The sequence below is a fragment of the Stenella coeruleoalba genome (assembly GCF_951394435.1).
Source record: "Stenella coeruleoalba genome assembly, chromosome: 1".
Taxonomy (NCBI): domain Eukaryota; kingdom Metazoa; phylum Chordata; class Mammalia; order Artiodactyla; family Delphinidae; genus Stenella; species Stenella coeruleoalba.
In genome coordinates, this window is record NC_137169.1 from 114,602,922 (window position 1) to 114,622,888 (window position 19,967).

General features: G+C 37.5%; 1 pseudogene across 1 annotated transcript; it reads right to left on the reverse strand.

Moving 5' to 3' along the window:
* Window positions 1-14,324: 14,324 nt before the first annotated feature.
* On the reverse strand, window positions 14,325-16,684 carry LOC307198823 (olfactory receptor 10J3-like; annotated as a pseudogene). The gene is made up of 3 exons: window positions 16,562-16,684; window positions 14,702-14,829; window positions 14,325-14,495 (listed from the first exon to the last, which is right to left on the reverse strand). The product of its transcript is annotated as an olfactory receptor 10J3-like (transcript).
* Between the last annotated feature and the right edge of the window lie 3,283 nt (window positions 16,685-19,967).

Genomic DNA, 19,967 nt, shown 5'->3' on the forward strand with positions numbered 1-19,967 from the left:
AAATTCTGCAGCCTACTAATCAGTGGTTGGGTAGAAGAGAAAAAAGGACTACAAACCCAGCCCCTGGAGATAGGGAGAAGGTTCTCCAAAGCACAAGCAAGCCTGCATCTGACAAGAGAGCATAGATGGTATGGAGCAATAAATATAGGAGAAAGAACTTGATTTGGGGAAGTAGATGGGTTGTCTGCACAGCTAGGACAGAATAAGATCAAGATAGTAGAACGAATTAATGAGGGGAGGCTACTCCAATGCAGGACTAAACTTTTAAATATATTCTATAACATTCTTTTCGGACATGGGATTCCCTTTTATCCATTTAAAGTTACAAAGGCTTAACACCCAATTGAAGTCATTCTTTTATGGACAATTCAAGTTCCTTGCATCTTAGACCTCATAAATAAATAGCTATCGGGGCTTCCCTGGTGGCGCAGTGGTTAAGAATCCACCTGCCAATGCAGGGGACATGAGTTCGAGTTCTGGTCTGGGAAGATCCCAAATGCTGCGGAGCAACTAAGCCCGTGTGCCACAACTACTGAAGCCCACGCGCCTAGAGCCCATGCTCCGCAGCAAGAGAAGCCACCGCGATGAGAAGCCTGCGCACCTCAACAAAGAGTAGCCCCTGCTTGCCGCGACCAGAGAAAAGCCTGCGTGCAGCAACGAAGACCCAGTGCAGCCCAAAATAAAGTAAATAAATAAGTTTATTAAAAATAAATAAATAAATAAATGGCTATCAGAGATAATAAGCATCTACACAATTCATCAGTCCTTGAAGTCTGGATCTTTTCCACATAAGTCTGCATTCTCCCATATGGCCAACCTGGAACTTAAGTTTTCAGGACCATGTAATAGAAACATTTTTGGAGAGTGATTAAAATTCCTTGGCAATTTAATTAAAGAAAGAGGTAGCACCAAGTAATCATATTGGCATTTATATTATGAGAATGTACAAAGGTTATTGGTGATAATATATGTGAATGGTTCTCCCAGTTAAAAAAAAAATTAATATTGCCTTTGGAGATGCTTGGAGAATGAAAAGAAGTGTCTAGTGATGGGAATACAAGAGAGAATCTATAACAAGGATTAGCCAGGTGAGAGGATTGGGAAGATTTGGATGGGTAAGGAAATAGCCATATGGTAACTTAGTGACTCAACAAAAGAAAAAGACTCAAACCATCAACACTATCATTTCAAACCCCCTAGGACATGAATTAATATGCCATCTTTCACTAGTCACCTCCACTTCCAGCACCCCTCCCCCAGCCTGTTATCCAGTCCCACACAGAACACCTGGTGACTTGTGGCTTCCCATTTCCCATTTCACATTCTCATGCTTTTCTACAGCTTATTGTTACTTAATGGAAATCCCTTACTGCCACCCTCACTGCCCACTCAACCAGGGTGTTCTCCTTTTAAAAAACCAAACTAAAGCATCTCTCTTTTATGAACTTTCTAATGAAGAAGAAATCACTCCCTCACTCTCCTACCTCTAAACTCATACATGCATTATATTACTATAGTGAGCATTTCCCATGATGTCTTTATGGCTCAAAGTCTGAAATGGGCAGTGAGTGATGTTGTAACCAGATGAAGACTTCACTAAGTGGACAGTTTAATGTCTTACTTGTACCAAGTGACCTGTTTTTCACAGGCTGTGTTCTCCTTCATGTTAATTTCAAAAGTTAGGGTTATGTCCAAATATTGTAATTTCATAAATAGCCCATTATGGTTCAGTCTTTCATAAATTTGAGTATTTTTTAAAATTTGTGGTGGAATCCAACAGAACCCCAAAATAAAGGTACCCCAGGTTTGCCAATGGTCACTTTTACTCAGTAAATAAAAAGACTTTTTAAATTTTAGACTGTAGCCTCAAAAATGCTGCCCTGTTCATTCAACTTTATTAATAATAATCTATATTGGCAAAGTTAGCTACTGAAAATGTTAGGTAGCAGTTTTTGGAAGCCAGCAGAGTAAAGTGGATATAACATAAGCACTGTAAGAAAAAGACTGCATTTTGAGTCCTGGCTCTGCTTCTTATTCACCACATATACTTGAATGATTAGCTAACTTCTCTAAGCCGCTGTTTCCTCATTTATAAAACGTCAGTTTCTCACGACAAACACGAGATAAGAGGTGTGAAAATCCTTTGTAAATGACAAAACAGGGGCAAATATTCTTTATTTTTATTAGAGTAAGAAAAGCGCTATAATCTCTGTAAACTTCTAATTATATCAACGAAACCCAGAGGGTTCAACCTCATCCATCTGAGGAGGGTACTGCCACAGAGATTTCTGATTCTCCGTTTTTGTCTGCCTGCTATCACTTTTATTTCTGTTCCTGGTGCAAGGTCGAGTCTCTTTCTTTAGACACCCTGGAGAATGATGAGGGGAATTCCGCTTCTGGATGATTAATCCTCCAGACACATCCCAGTCATTTAGCCTGATACAGAGCTTCAGTGATCTCATGAGCACAGAAAGTGATTGTTTTGCTTAGTTTCCCCAGACATATTGGTTCCACCCTTCATTTCTCAACTGGCCTCTTCTGTTGGGAAGAACACAAAATCATAAGAAGACTTGAATTTAAGACACACCTTTATTCCTTCCCAACTGTGTATTCCTAAGGAAGTAATGGAATCTTTCCTTATCTACGATATGGGGTTACCAATGCTGGCTCTGCCTTTTTCATTAAGCTATTGTAAGAATCAAATATAGTAGAATTAACAGAGCATAAATTGTTGTGATAACCACAGGAGGTGTTAAGAAATATAATGTATCATTATCCCTATTATTATTAGCTAACATGATCCCTGTATTCTTACCTCTCCAATTTTTCCTGGTTATTTTATATTATTTCACTAATTTTTGACTCCTTCCTCCCTCCCACTTGTACTTAAGTTCTAATTGCTGTTGTATCCATCCTTAAATCTGGTCATGTATTTGTAGTTGCTTATAAAAAACAACAACAACAAAAAAACAACACTTCCAAACTTTGCATTACTATCTTTTGTTAGCAACTTCAGCAGTTAATGCTTGTCCTGCTCTACATCAAACACTTTCCCTCCTTCTAGTTTAGTAGATTTCAAACTCTTTACCATGGTCCATGGCCCTCAATAAGCAATGCATACTGTAACATAACCCAGTATGCATGCATACATTATCTGTATGTCTGTGTATATATACACATACACATACATATACAAACAAGCAAAACATTGACAAAACAGTACTTACCCTTACTATATGCAATGCATTTAGATGTTTTTCATTCTAGTCAATTCTGTTCTATTTCATTTTATTTAAGTAATATTAGTGAAGAGAGGTGCATCTAAGACATATTTTGACCAAATACTCAATAACTGAGAGTTAAAATATTCAACGGAAGTCAATGCCTCAGCCCAATATCATCAGATTGTCTCTGGGATACTGAAATAAAATTAAAATCTTATTTCAAAATTTAATAACATTGGAATTTTATTATTAAACATTTGGTAATCATATTTAAACATTTGACATTTCAGAGGAAGGACATTTAGTCTTCACTGTAGCTGCTAGATTGTTCTAGCAGTCACTAAAACACATTTGGTATACCAGATAGATGCTCATTTTTCAAGTGAGGAACTGAGATTGGTAGAAAATCAGAATAACTTGAAGGTAATATCTCATTTTTTTCTAACACTTTCTTTTCTTCATATTCTTTATTAGATACAGATTAAAAATAATTTATACTGGATACTGTCATACATGATTTGGGTGGCAAAACTGAAATTGTGCTGTAACTCATGTATAAAATATGATAAGATTCATGGCTTAAATGGAATTAAGAAGCTAAAAACACAGTGCTGAAAAGTTGTTTTATTTAATATTATAAATACAAAACATCAGATGATTTTACAAAGATTAGAATTCTGATATCTAATTTCCATTATTCTGCTTTGTACAATTTAAATTTTATAAATATCTATTGGCTTTATAAGGATATAGTGTTCTTTCTAAAACTAATAAGCAACAAACTATTTTAATATTTATATGAAATATTATTTTCCTATTTAAAACTCTTAAATTTGTCCAGAAAATTAACAACTTTCACAATATCATCAATTATTCTTGCATTTTACTCTTGTAATAATAAATGAAATGTATACTTCAATTGCTTGATAGAATTTTATCATGAAAAGCATATAAAGCTATTTCAGTCTAAGTCACAGTCTAAGTCACAGATAAAATGATTAACTCCATTTGAAAATGCATATTTGAACATTTAAAAAAATCAAAATGACTTGCTTTATTCAGAATACTGATGTTGTTAGACTGATTAGAGACAATAACTCATACTATTAAATGATCATTGTTTACCTACAAATTGAGATGCCAAAAAAATGGCATACAAGATTTTGAGCCATCAACTTTGCAGAAACTGAAAACCAAATTAGCAACCCAACAGCAGATTTTGACCAAATACCGAAAGCAAAGCAGAACTTTGAGGTATTCCTGGTGTGATCCACTAAACTTAGGGAAAACATGGGGAGCTATGGATGCCATATGCAGTGTTGCATGCATGAGTGACACGCCAAGCTGGCTGAAATGGTAGGTAAGTATCTGAGAAGGAGGTTCCCTATTTTTTCTTTTGTCTCCTTTTATTCTAAAATAGCAGTATGTGAATTGGCACTTTCCTGATTACAAAAGCAATACTAATTCTTTGAAAAAAGTATCCGAAAATGATAAAGAAGAAAGTGGAACGTTTGATTTTTGATGTTCACTATGGCCCAATAAGTACATACAACATTTCTCCTCTCCACACTCCCCAACCCCACCCCTGCACCAAACCCAAGAAGGGAAAGAAAAGATTTTAAAATTAGGATTATATAGCCACTGCTTTAAAAAATGGAATATTTAGTGGACTAGAAAATATGAGTCATGTTGAGCAACTATGAGGCATGATATAGACTCCCAACAAATGTAATCAGATTAATAAGGTATCTTAGAAGTATATGGGAATAAAAACGAAAGTCCAGTCACAAAACTTGGGAGCAACACAAGAGTTGCTTCATACCAGCGATGCTGGAAAGTAAGAATAATGATAAATGCCAGGAGAAAGCAATAGGAGGTATTAGCCCAGAAGAGGAGCCCTCCCCATCAGCTATTGCTCCCAGGTAGGCAGTAACAGAACAGTGTTGGTGGTAGTATTGCTCTTGTCTGGAAAAGGCATGGAGAAAGAGGCATGGCAGTGACACAGAGTCTAGCCATACAAAAACTAGGGGAAAAAAACCCATAAATACAGGAGGAAGCAACTAGATACTAGAAGTGTTGAGCTAAAAAGCTATAATATTTTTATAAAGTAATTTACTATAAGAAAATTAAACTCACTTCTCTTGCTCAATGGAAAGCTTATAGCTCCCCACCAAGAAACTGAAGGATTTCTCCCTGAGAAATTCAGCATGTCAAGAACAAAGACTTAGATATGGACAGCTCAATGTCCTATGTTGAAAAAGTAAGCTTACCCTAATAAAGCCAGCTTTATCACATTACCCAGCATTATCACCCTAGTAAATAAAGCCCACCATCCAATATATCCCACCTCACCACACACATGTACACAGAGTTTCTGAACAGCTTGTTAGTATGTCAATCATAGTTATAATGCACTGAAAGGATCACCAAGCATTTGAGGAAAACCACTAACATGAAAAGAGACATCAACCTAATACACAGATAACAAAAGAATATGGAAGAATCAGATACAGTGCAGGGAATAGATTAAAATCTTTCAAAAAATACTTATTTAACATTTTCAGAAGGATACAACAAAATCCTTTATCAGAGAAATAAAAGCAGTGTTACATAAAAGGCACGTTCTCAGAAGCAGAAAGATATTTTACAAATTAAAAATACATTAGCTGAAATAAAAAATTAAGTATGAGAGTGACAAGAGAAATTTTATGAAATGTCTTGAATAGCAGAACAAAAAGACAAATAGGAGTGAAATAAGGGGACAATATATGAATACTGAAGATAAATCAATATAGTGACTCACATATTGAATTACTACATTGAACACTTGATACTAATATAATATTGTAAATCAACTATACCTTAATAAAAAACAATAAAAATAAAAATTAGGTCTTGAAAATAAAAAGTTTTGGTACATACGATCAGGAGCAAATGAGAAAAGCACTATTTAAATAAAACCACAAGTAAAATAAGGACATTTACATAACTAGGGATACAAGTAAAATTGTTAAAACTGTAAGATAATAGCAGGAAAATCTTTAGATCAATACATTTAAAAATGTAGATTAAATACACAGTTTTAATAAAAATATAAATTAATAGTGGCCTGAGAATAATTAGAAAAATGAATAGACCAATAATCAAGAAAAATTAAAATTTAATCAAAATACACTTTCTACCCCTATTCAAGAGAAAGACATGAGACCAGACATTTAAGAGGAAAATATGCACATTCTTTCAGGTCTTATAAGAAGGCAATCTCCCCAACTCAAATCATGGGAACACCAGCTTCAAAAACCTTATATCAAACCAGAAATAGGCAGTCAAAATACAAAATTAAACAACAATGTCACCTACAGATAGGAGCAAATATTCTAAATAAAATTTTAACAAAAGAAATCCATAGTTTAAAAAAACCCCAGCATGTCCAAGTTGAGTTTAGACTAAGAATATTAAGAAGATTCAACATTAAAAGAATCTATCAGAATAATAAAAGTTAAAGGATAAAATTCATATGACTATCTCAAAAAATGAAAAACATAAAACCTTAGATATAAATCCAACATTTAGTTAATCATAAACATTCTTACCAAACTAAGACTAAAAAGAAATTTCCTTTACCTATGAGCATCTATCAGAAGTCTGCACCAAACAGCATATATCATGACAAAACATTTGAGCATTCCAACTAAAGCCAGGAAAAAGACAAAAATGTATAAATATAGGTAAGTATAAAACACAATATAGATCTATTTTGTTTGCACTCTTCTCCTATCTGACTTAAAATACAACCATAAAGCAATCAAAACAAAATTATGTTGATGGACTTGTATAAAATTGTATAAAGATATTACACATATATATAACAATAATAGCACAAGAGAGGTGAGGGAATGAAACTATATTGGAGCAAAGTCCTTGTATGCTTTGCAAATTAAGTTGGTATTAATAAGAGCTAGAATTTTTTTTAAGTAAAATTTAATTGTGATCTTCCTCAGGGCAACCACTAAGAAAGTAACTCAAAAAAATCTAGAGAAGAAAAATCAAGGGCATTAAAATGTTACAAAAGAAAATATCTACTTAACAGAAAGAAGGCAGTAATAGGTTGACAAAAGGAAAAAAGAAAGAATGACAGAAAGAAAACCAATAGTAAGGGACTTCCCTGGTGGTCCACTGGTTAAGACTCTGTGTTTCCAATGCAGGGGGCCCAGGGTTCAATCCCTGGTCAGGGAACTAAGATCCCACATACTGCAACTAAGCCCACATGCCACAACTACTGAGCCTGCGTGCTCTAGAGCCTGCATACCGCAACTAGAAAAGCCTGCACGCCACAACTAGAGAAGCCCATGCACCACAATGAGGAGCCCATGCACCACAACAAAGACTCAGTGCAGCCAAAATAAATAAAGAATGCTTTTTTTAAAATTGAATTTCAGATAAAAAACTCAAATACTTAAAAAAGAAAAGAAAGAAAGAAAACCAATAGTAAAATGGGAGATGTAGGTCCTACCTGATCAGCAACGTTAAACAGAAATAATTTAAATAATACAATCAAGATGGAGAGATTGGCAGAGTGAATTAAAAAGATATGATCCCACTATATGGTGTTCACAAGAGATAGACTATAGATTCAAAGACATTCAAAGACAAATTACATTAAAAGTAAAAAGATGAAATAAGATATGCCATGCAAACAGTAATAAAAAAATGGAATGGATACATTAATATCAGACTAAATTGACTGTAAGACCAAAATTGTTACAAGAGAAAAGAAGAACACTATATAGTGATAAAAGTTAAATCCATCAGGAAAGCATAATAATTATAAATTGTACGTGTTGCTAACAACAAAGTTCCAGAATATATGGAGCAAAAACTGACAGACTGAAGGAAGAAATAGACTATTCAATAATAATAGTTGGAGACCTTAATACTCCATCTTCAATAATGGATAAAACAACTAGGCATAAGATCAACATGGAAACAGAAGACTTGAACAACACTATGAACCAACTAGAACAGACATCCAAGGAACATTCCACCCTATCAAAATACACAGTCTCCTCAACAAGGGACATTCTTCAGGACAGAACATATGTTAGACCCTTAAGTAAGCCTCAGTAAATTTAAAAGGATTGATTTCAAACAAAGTATATTTCCTGAATGCAATGAAACTAATTAGGAATCACTTATAAAAGGAAATTTGGGACTTCCCTGGTGTCGCAGTCGTTAAGAATCCACCTGCCAATGCAGGGGACACAGGTTCGAGCCCTGGTCTGGGAAGATCCCACATGTCGCAGAGCAACTAAGCCCGTGCGCCACAACTACTGAAGCCCACACACCTAGAGCCTGTGAGCCACAACTACTGAGCCCTGGCGCCACAGCTACTGAAGCCCGCCCCGTGCTCCGCAACAAGAGAAGCCACCGCAATGAGAAGCCCGTGCACCACAATACTAGCCCCTGCTCACCACAACTAGAGAAAGCCCACGTGCAGCAACGAAGACCCAATGCAGCCAAAATTAAATAAATAAATACATTTATTTAAAAAAAAAGGAAATTTGGAAAATTCATTAATATGTGGCTACTAACACACTCCTAAATAATAACCGATGTGTCAAAGAAGAAACCATAAAGAAAATTAGGAAGTACTTTAAGATAAATGAAAATGAAAACACATCCCAATATTTATGGAATACAGAAAAAGCAGTGCGTAGAGAGAAATTTATAAATGTAAATGTGTATATTAAAAAAGAAGTAAGTTCCCAAGTCATTAACCTAAGATTTCACCTTAGAAACCTAGAAAAGGAAGAGCAAACTAAATCTAAAGCAAACAAAAGGGAAAAAAAAGATTGGGGGAAATAAATGATATTAGATAATAGAAAAAATAGAATAATTAAAAAAAACGGAAGTTGGTTCTTTAAAACAATCAACAAAGTTGACCAACCTTTACGCTAAGCTGACCAAGAGAAAAAGAGAGGGGACGCAAATTGCCAAAATCAGAAATTAAAGAGAAGATATTACCAGTGACCTTCCAGAAATTTTAAAAGATAAGAGAATTGTATGAACAACTGTATGCCAACAAATTAGACAGCCTATATAAAATGGAAAATTCCAAGAAAGACACAAGTTCTCAAAATCCACTTAAGGAATAGAAAATCTAAATAGACCTATAACAAGAACAAACCTCCCATAAAGAATAGCCCAGGACCAGACGGTCTCCCTGGTAAAGTCAATGAAACATTACAAATTAATACCAATACTTTACAAAATCTTTCAAGAAACAGAAGAGGAGGAAATACTTTTCAACTCATTCTATGAGACTAGTATTATCTTAATATCAAAACCAGACAATGACATAACAAGAAAAAAAAAACTATAGACCAGTATTCCTTATGAATATAGATGCAAAAATCCTCAACAAAATGGAATCCAGCAACAATTCATTCCTAGGTATATATCTAAAAGAAATAAAAACACACGTCCACACAAAAACTTGTAGATTAACATCCATAGCAGCATTATATTCATAATACCTAAAATGTGGAATCAACCCAAATTTCAACCAACTGGTTAATAGATAAACAAATAGAGTTTATCAATACATTAGAATATTATTTAGCCATAAAAATGAATGAAATATTGATACATGCTACAATATGGATGAACCTTGAAGACATTATGCTAAGCAAAAAAAGCTAATCACAAAAGATAACATATTGTGTGATTCCATTTATATAAAATGTTCAGAATGAGCAAATCCATAGAGACAGAAAGTAGATTAGTGTTTGTAAGTGGTTGAGGAAAGGGGAGAAATGGAGAGTGGCTGCTAATGCAGGGTATCTTTTAGCATGATGAAAATGTTCTGAAATTAGACAGTGGTGATAGTTGCACAACTCCGAATTTAACAAAGACCACTAAATTGTGCACTTTCAAAGGGTGAACTTTATGTTCTGTGAGTTATAGCTCAATAGAGCTGTTATATAAAAATATCCATTTACAGCAATAACAAAACACCTGAGCACCTTATAAAAATACAGCAAAAATTGACAAGAGCCTCCTGGAGAATATTATGTCACTTTACTGAAGGACCTAAAGAAAGAACTGCACAAATGGAGCCATATCCATTGGTGGGAAGATTTAAGGATGCAAAGATGTCCATTCTCTCCAAGTCAATCTACAAATTCAGTGCCATCCTATGAACAACCCCAGTAAGATGCTGCATGTACACTGAAAAACTAATTCTAAGATTAGTTCATTCCTTTATTTAATAAATATTTATTGAGTGCTTACACTGTGTCACTTTTATTAAAGCGGCTGGGGTGCAGCAATGAAAATGATAAACAATATCACTGCTTTCATAAGGCTTATGTTTAGTAATGTGCTAAAATAGACAAGACTTTTAGAAAAAATTACAATGGGCTTCTTGATCTAGCGGATATCAAGATAAATCATAAATCTATATTAATTAAAACAGCACAAAATTGGCACAAAAATAGCCAAAATTGATCCATACTTAAGAATAGAATAAAAAACATCTGTGTACACATATACTAATTTGGCCTATGATAAAAAAGAAAGGAATATGACTAACAGATGCCACTTAGATATATGCAGTGATGAAGCTCTTTTTCTTTAGATTTTTTTTAACTGTACTTCTTGGCTCTGAACTCCAGTGTGCATAGAGCCAACAATGGAGGGAGGGAGGGAGGAAGGGAGGAAAAAAGGAGGAAAGGAGGGAGGGAGGAAAAAAGGAGGGAGGGAGGGATGGAGGGAGGGAGGGAGGAAAAAGGGTCTCACTTGATTCTCAGAAACCGATGCTATGAAGCACAGCATAGGCTCCAATTTGCTGGTTGGGGTCCAGGAATAAGAGAAAATCAACAGGAAAACACAGTTTGTAAAGCGCATCTCTTACCCATATACCAAACACTAATGGGTGATGAGATCCATTTAGAACCTCCTGACCCCAGCTCTACATCTCATTTCTTCCCCTCACCCACTCAGGAATTTTCTGATGCCCCTTCCAATGGACCATAGAAATGCCCAAAGATGAGAGAGACCTGTGACCTCTCATTGGTTCCTTTACTCACTACTTCTAAGAAGTGATGCTTCCCCACTCCTACTTCTAGTTCCCTTTTAAATTCTAAAGTCAGTGTAGTCAGTGCAGGGAGGGGAAACATTAGCAAATACAGCTCACAACAGACAGACAAGGTCTTATACACTAGCTCAGACATCCTCAAAGAGTGGTCAGGGGATTCCTTTCAGACGGTCTGTCAGGTTAAAACTGTTTTCATGATAATACTGACATTATCTTTTTCACTCATTCTCTCCTGTGAGAGGAATTTTCCAGAGGCTACATAATATGTGATATGGCATCAGGTTATAAACAGAAGCACACACAAGAATACAGATATCTTCTATTAAAGCCAGATGTTAAAAAGATTTGCAAAAATGTAAATCAGTGACATTCTTCTAAATATTTTTTTTTTGTTTTGGTTATACTTGTTTTTCATAACAACATGTTATTTATGTGAGCATCCAATAGGTTTATTGTTGTTATCTTTAAATGAATTAATAAAAAAATACTTATAATTTTTTTTTAGTTTTAATTGTTACTACAGTAAAATCATATAAACAAAAGCTGTTAGGGTCTTCAATAATTTTTAAGAGTTTAAAGGGTTCCTTGACTAAGGGGGGAAGAGATGGTGGGATGAACTGGGAGATTGGGATTGATATATATATATACTACTATGTATGAAATAGATAACTAATGAAAACCTACTGTATAGCACAGGGAACTCAGTGTTCTGTGGTGACCTAAATGGGGAGGAAATCCAAAAAAGAGGGGATATAGGTATACATATAGCTGATTCACTTTGCTGTACAGCAGAAACTAACACAACATTGTAAAGCAACTATAATCCAATAAAATTTTTAAAAGAAAAAGAAAAAAAATAAAGCGTTCCTTGATCAAAAAGTTTGGAATGATACCAGCCTTCTAAGAACCAGCTTCATCATATCAACATGAACAGATAATGAAGCCCTCAGTAAAGATCACTTGAATAAATGAGTGAAATAAAGAATTGATATATTAGGTTTTAAAGAATACAAGTATAGTTAGGTACTGGCTCTATAATTTCTTTTTTTTTAATCATGTTTTTAACATCTTTATTGGAGTATAATTGCTTTACAGTGTTGTATTAGTTTCTGCTTTATAACAAAATGAATCAGCTATAGGTATACATATATCCCCGTATCCCCTCCCTCTTGCGTCTTCCTCCCACCCTCCCTATCCCACCCCTCTAGGAGGTCACAAAGCACCGAGCTGATCTCCCTGTGCTATGTGGCTGCTTCCCTCTAGCTATCTATTTTACATTTGGTAGTGTATATATGTCCATGCCACTCTCTCACTTCGTCCCAGCTTACCCTTCCCCTCTCCCTGTGTCCTCAAGTCCATTCTCTACATCTGCGTCTTTATTCCTGTCCTGGCCCTAGGTTCTTCACAACCTTTTTTTTTTTTAGATTCCATATATATGTGTTATTATTTTTATTTTTGGCTGGGTTGGGTCTTCATTGCTTTCTTTAGCTGTGGTAAGTGGGGACACACTTTGTTGCGGTGCATGGGCTTCTCATTGTGTTGGCTTCTCTTGCTGAGGAGCATGAGCCCTAGGCACGTGGGTTTCAGTAGCTGTGGTGTGCGAGCTCTAGAGTGCAGGCTCAGTAGTTGTGGCACATGGGCTTAGGTGCTCTGCAGCATGTGGGATCTTCCCAGACCAGGGCTCGAATCCATGTCCCCTGCATTGACAGGGGGATTCTTAACCACTCTGCCACCAGGGAAGCCCTATAATTTCTAACATAGTGCTTGTTATACAGTAAATACTTAAAGCATGCATGTTTTCTTCTTTGATAGCAGAACAAGACCCACCAGGCTCAGAACTGGGAATTTAACATCATAGCCCCTGTATGTGTGAGTTCTGGTTAGGAAGATACCCTAGGATGTTGGCAGGGTGAGCAACCATGGCAGTTAACTAAATGCATGTAAATTTGTACCACTAGCTCTTGCTAGATTTGGGGATGGTTCTGGTTTACAGGACCCAGAGAGGCTAGTCCTGTCTAGGATCCCCGTGTTGGGTCTCACCTTTGTAATAACTGCAGAACTTATAAGTTTTAAACATTCTCTTGACCAGACTTGACTTAGAGAAACTGGAGGTATTCTAGTGGATAATAGTAGTCAGTGACTTCAGCCTTTCAGACAATCCAGGACTAAATAAAGACTCTGGGAAAGAAACTGGCACTTACTTGTTTCTAGGCCCCTTTTTCAGCTGTACAGTCAGAAGCACAGCATAGGATTCTGCAGGTTGTGCAGTACGTGACAGTGCCACATCTAAGGGAGTGCCATTCACATTTTAGGCATCATAGATTTATGATAATTTCCCGGGAGAGGCAGTAAAATAACTATGGCAACTTCTGACAGCAGTGTCTAGAGGAGGGGATGGAATGTTTTTTTTTTTTTCTCAAATACACACAAGCACCCTATAGACCAGCAGCTGTCCTCCCTATGCTATTCATGGGAATGTGACTGGCAGTCTGAGAGGAGCTGTCTCCTGAGATGCCATTGCAGGAGCAGAACCCACGGAGGCACCTGGTGTAGTGGAGGGTGTTCCTGACCGTAAACACTTTGGAAGAGTGAGTACACGAAGAGAAGCTGTCATAGTCTGATGCACTGAGGGTTGAGTAGTATCTTTAAAAATAAAATTATTATTTATTTTTGGCTGCATCAGTTCTTAGTTGCAGCACACAGGATCTTCATTGAGGAATATGGGATCTTTCTTTGTGGCACACAGGCTTCTCTCTAGTTGTGGCATGCGGGTTTTCTCTCTCTAGTTGCAGCACGCAGGGTCCAGAGCACGTGGGCTCTGTAGTTTGTGGCACGCGGGCTTAGTTGCCCTGCCGCATGTGGGATCTTAGTTCCCTGACCAGGGATCAAACCCATGTCCCCTGCATTGTAAGGCAGGTTCTTTACCACTGGACCACCAGGGAAGTCCCTGAGTAGTATCTAAACCGTGGCTGTGTGAAGAGCAGCTTTGACCTCCTTGTTCCCTAGGTTGTACATGACAAGGTCCACCAGGTAGTGAGGATGGTGTAGGTCACTGAGATGGGTCTGTCCTGCCCCAGGGAACTCTGGGACTTAGGCTTCAGGTAAATGATGGAGGCACAGCCATAGTGGATGATGATCACTGTGAGGTGGGGGGTACAGGTGGCAAAAGCCTTCTACTGACTCTTAAAGGCAAAGGCCTTAAGATTCCAAGGCAATCTTAAGATTATGAAGCAATCTTAAATATGGTGCAGAAGATGACAACATAGGAGACGGAGACCAGGCCCACGAGTAAAACAAAGTCACAGACACTGATGACAACTTGATGATCTCACTGACAGTGATGTCTGTCTGTGCGGGCCAGCTCCCGCAGGTACCTCACATCACAAAAGAAGTGAGAGATGACCAAGGTATCACAGAAGGGCAGGCCAAACACAGATGTTACCTGTACAGTGTCATGTCCAGGCCAGTTCCCAGTGACCCAGATGCCAACTGGCATAGGCCTCTTACCTAGGGTGACTGTGATGGTGTGTCAACTTAACTGGGCTAAGGATGTCTAGAGATTTAGTTGGTAAAATATTGATTCTGGGTATGTCTGTGAAGGTGTCTCCAGAAGAGATTAGCATTTAAATCAGTAGACTGAGTAAAGAAGATCACCCTCACCAATGTGGGCAGGCATGATCCAATCTGTTGAGAGCCTGAATAGAATCAAAAGGCAAAGGAAGGGCAAATTGTCTCTGCTTGAGCTGAGACATCCATCTTCTCCTGCCCTCAGACATCAGCATTCCTGGTTCTCAGGTTTTCAGACTGAGACTGGGATTTATACCATTTGCCCCCTGATCCTCAGGCCCTCAGACTCAGACTAAATGATACCACCAGACTTCCCGGCTATTCACCTTTCAGAGGGCACACTGTGGGACTTCTTGGCCTCCATGACCACATGAGCCAATCCCTATAATAAATCTCTTACATATATCAATATATATTCTCTTGGTTCTGTTTCTCTGGAAAACTCTAATACAATGACTGAATCCCATAGTGGGGCTGCAGATGGCCACATGGTGTTCATACTGCATGGCCATGAACAGGAAACAGTTGTTGGTTACATACATGAAATAGCTCATGCATTCAAGAGCTAGATGTCATAGTCTTGAATGGCAATGGGCTCAGGAGGCCAGACAGAATGTAGGGACCAGAGTGTAGCAGGTCTCAGAGATGAACAGCATGCTCAGGAAGGAGTACAACAGAGTATGGAGGTGACAACCCAAGCAAATGATAGTCACAATGATGACACTGCCAGAGAGAGTCAGCAGGTACAAAGTCAAAAGGACAAAAAAAGAGAACAAGGCGGTGCTACCACCCAAAGCTGGAGAAATCTTTAAAGAGAATCTCAGTAACAGCAGTAGAGTTTGGCCTAAACTCTAAGGAAGATCTGGATCTGAATGAACTGGACAAAGGAAAGGGAGAGGTAAGTTTCTAACTATACAACAGATTACACAGTACTCTGAGCAGCACTATTGAATAATGTCTGAGGCTCAGGGGAACATCAGTGCTCTTCCACTGGCCAAAAGCTCACCATTCTTGAGAACAAATTAAGAAGTTTTTCATGATTTACTAAATTTAGGACAGGGGTTGGAGGGAGGGAAAATTTCAACATAAGATGAACAGCAGAATTATGAAAACAACTACCTTACTTGACCATTAAGGAGGTGGGTACAGGTCAAAGAAGATGCAGGTGTTGAGTGAGCCTGGCACTTCAATACCTTCTGTACTCATCCTTGATCTGGGCCTTTGATGACACAATGAGGAGGCAGCAACACAGGGAAGGATGATGAATATCTGGGATTGATCCATTCGTCTCTGTCAATGTGACTGCCAACACAAAGTATGTGCCCCGGGAGTGTGCCAGAACAGTATTCTGAGTCCTGGGCTCTCCTTTCCTGCTTCTTTTGTAGAGAAGATGACTAGTACTTGGCCAGGCTTGGGAAGGGCCATTCAGGCTACCCTACTACCCACATTTCCAGACAGGGAGGTCAATGTTCCTTTGAAGTAAATTTTGACATGTCTCTTTCTTGATCTATAGAGTATACTCCCTAGAGAAAAAGAACAGTACCTGGTGTTAATAAATAATGTTGACTTTCTCTAAATCTCTTCTTATTGTAAAATTTTTCAATGAAATGGTATACGTAGAGGTGAGTGAGTTATTTTTCAAGAGTGTTTTTTTCTGCCCCTAAGCCTATACTTCATAACAGTGGCTGATAATGTCATCATTGGGACTATAATCTTTACTAGCTATCACTTTCACATTCTCCCTGTGTTTCTTTTTTAGTGTCCTGTTTCCTTCAAAGATGTTCAGCACGGGCATTATCTCATTTTGCTTTCAAGTCTTGTAGGCAAGAATCAGTATCTGAGTCTTGGAGAACTGTGAAACACAGATCATCATCTTCTTTGCTTTCTTATCACCAACCCATAGCAGTAATGGGGTAATATCTTTTCACTGGCACCTGCAACCCACTCTTACTCAGTTCAAGAACTGGAGGACGTGTGTCAGGCTGGCATCCTCAGTGTGTGCAACAGGATTGCTTCTATCACTGGTTCAGGCTGTGGCCACTCTCTAGCTAACCTTTTGTGATCCACTCACTGATCATTTTCTCTGTTATGTCTAAGTCATGTTGGACCTGGTTTCTGCTAGTCCAATCACTGATTCTGTCACTGACAGTCTTCTGACTACTACCTTTGCAATTGTCCTTTTGACTCTTATATCTTCATTATTTCTACCATTTTCAGGATAGCATTAGCCAGAAGAAGACATTGCCTCTGTATTTCTCATCTCACCATGGTGATCATCTGGTAAAGCTATGCCTTTAGAGCTTACTTCAAACGTGATAGTGAGATCAGCAAATGTTAAAATTAGTTGATCTCAATGACCAACTCTAACCAGAGTCTGTAACACTTAAAAGTAAAGATGTCGGGGCTTCCCTGGTGGCACAGTGGTTGGGAGTCCGCCTGCCGATGAAGTGGACACGGGTTTGTGCCCCGGTCCGGCAAGATCCCACATGCCGCGGAGTGGCTGGGGCCATGAGCCATGGCCGCTGAGCCTGCGCATCCGGAGCGTGTGCTCCGCAACAGGAGAGGCCACAACAATGAGAGGCCCACGTACCGCAAAAAAAAAAGTAAAGATGTCAAGAATGCCTTGACATAATTGTAGATAATAAAGCTCTTTTCCAGGATTATTGGAAGGATATTAAAATCTCTTCTCAAGTAGTTTTGCAAAATTTCCAGACAGAAATATTGTAAATAAAGTCACTGGTGTCAAGGTTTCAGGTGACTGGTGATGTGTCATCTGACACAACTAGGGCCAGCATAAAAGTGAGCTTCAAGTACAAATTTCAAAAAAAATGTTCTTATAACCTCAGCCTATTGTTAATATTATAAGTATATAGCCCTTTAAATTGATGCCCACTGATTCTAGTTCTTGAGATTTCTATGAGGTCAAAATATGGTCTACAGCATAAAATTCAAACTTAAGATGTTCAGTGTACACCATAAACTGAAATAAATTATAATAACACATACAGTTAACTAAATCTAGAATTAATTCAACTTGGATGCTTGAAAGGGGATTTATTCGAAAGAATTTTTTTGACCAAAAAAAAAATCTGATTGGGAATTCTGGTTCCTGGTTCCACATGTAAGGAGCGTGGAACACACCATTCTATCCTAATGAAAGAAAGTGAAAGCCTGAACAGGCTGAAAAATCAACAGTTCTTGAATCCATAAGAAAGGTGAGGACACAGGGAAAACTACTGCCCCTAAGATTGCAGAGACAGGCAAATATAAGGAGTCATGGTTTACTGGAACAGAGATTCATGCATGAAACCACCATGGGAGCCAGTGCTGGGGTAGGAAGGGAAAGATAAATGATCACTTTTGATATCAAAATTTAATCTAAATAAGAGCATACATTTATGCTTTATGTAATTACTATAATTGGTACTATTTATATTTTTTGTATGGTCTCCAATTGTTGTCGAGTGTTACTTCCTTTCAGCCTGTAAAACTTCCTCTTGTACTCTTGTAAGGCAGGTCTGCTATCAACAAATACTCTCAAGTCTTTGATTACCTGGAAATGTCTTTACTTCACCTTCATTTTTGAATGATAGTTTTGCTAAATATAGAATTCTTGACCTTGGGCATCATGCATTGAAAGTTTCAGATTGTATTTAAGAGGAAGCTATAGATCATTCCCTACAGACATTCTTCAGATCCACAGTTACTTGCATTTCTTTTCCTGAAGTCACTTTTTAAGGTTGGGTACTTTAAACATTTCCTTTAAAAGAAAACTTGGGGGGAAAAAAAAAGAATTATTGATGAACAGGATTTTCCTCCCAGCAATTTAGATGTGTTTTATTGACTCTGGACTATACTATCTGAAGAAAAGTCAGCTGTTCATCTTATTTTGGGGCCCTTGTATGTGATGAGTTGTTTATCTCTTCTTGATTTCATGATTTTCTCTTTGTCTTTGGCATTTAACAATTTGACTATAATGTTTCCACATGTGGCTCTCTTTGTGTCTTGTCTTTCGTGGATGGATAGACTAATGTTTCTCATCAAATTTGGAAGGGGGGGTGGCCACTGAACCCACAGTGGAAACTGAGGAAGGAAGATACAAGCAAACATCTTTTCTTAGAAGAAAGCAGTCTGTGCTGGATCTCCAACTTCAATTCCAGCTCTTTTCTCCTTCTGCACAGCACTTTCTCTCCAGACAGGACCCAGACCACTGGATTTATTGAGGAAGAAATGGCATGCCAGTGTGGCAAGTTAACTCTACTCTCTGTCTTGCTTACCTGAATTGGTGCAGCCAGAATCTTTCCTCCCCTCCAAAGAATGACTCAGTTACTTAAGAAACCATGAATTTAATATGGAGACATTAAAGTTTACTTGCCCCTTGCGTCTAAGGTGTTCTAGAATTCATGAAATTTAATCACAACCACAAACATAAATTACAGTCCTCCTCTCTCCCTTTCTTCTACAAATGACTCTGCTTCAATCTAAGAATTTTAAAGCATTCGGAACTTTTTTTTTTTTTTTAGCTCAGTTGTATCATAGATGTTGTTTCTCTGTTGGTTGCTCCTACTTTGCCTCTACATATTGAAATGACAAAGGACTGAGGTCTGGGATTTTTCATTTATATTCTCTCTTGAAGTGTTCCCATCCAATACCTTAGTTTCTTTCTTTCATTCTTTCCTCCTTCCTTTCTTCCAATTCTTTTGTTGAACAAGTAATACACAGACATTGAACAGCAATCCAAAAGTAAAACAGGTTTATAGTTAAACATTATTCTTCTTTTAGTTTCCTTCCTGTTGCTTTTAGGATGCTGGTTCCTTGAAAATACTACCCCAATAACCTACTGATAAACAAGGCTGAGATTATTCTTACTTTGATAAGGGAGAATACCACCTTGACAAAGTATTAGTGCAAAGTTAGAAGGAAGTGCAAAGTTAGGCTATTGACAAAGTTTCAGAGTATGGCGTACGTCAGTCTTTCAATTCATGGACTGTATTAGGATTGGGTAAGGATCATGATTTAATAATTTAGGACTGATAGACTCAACAAAGTAATATTTTTGAGATTAGAGTTTCAATTTC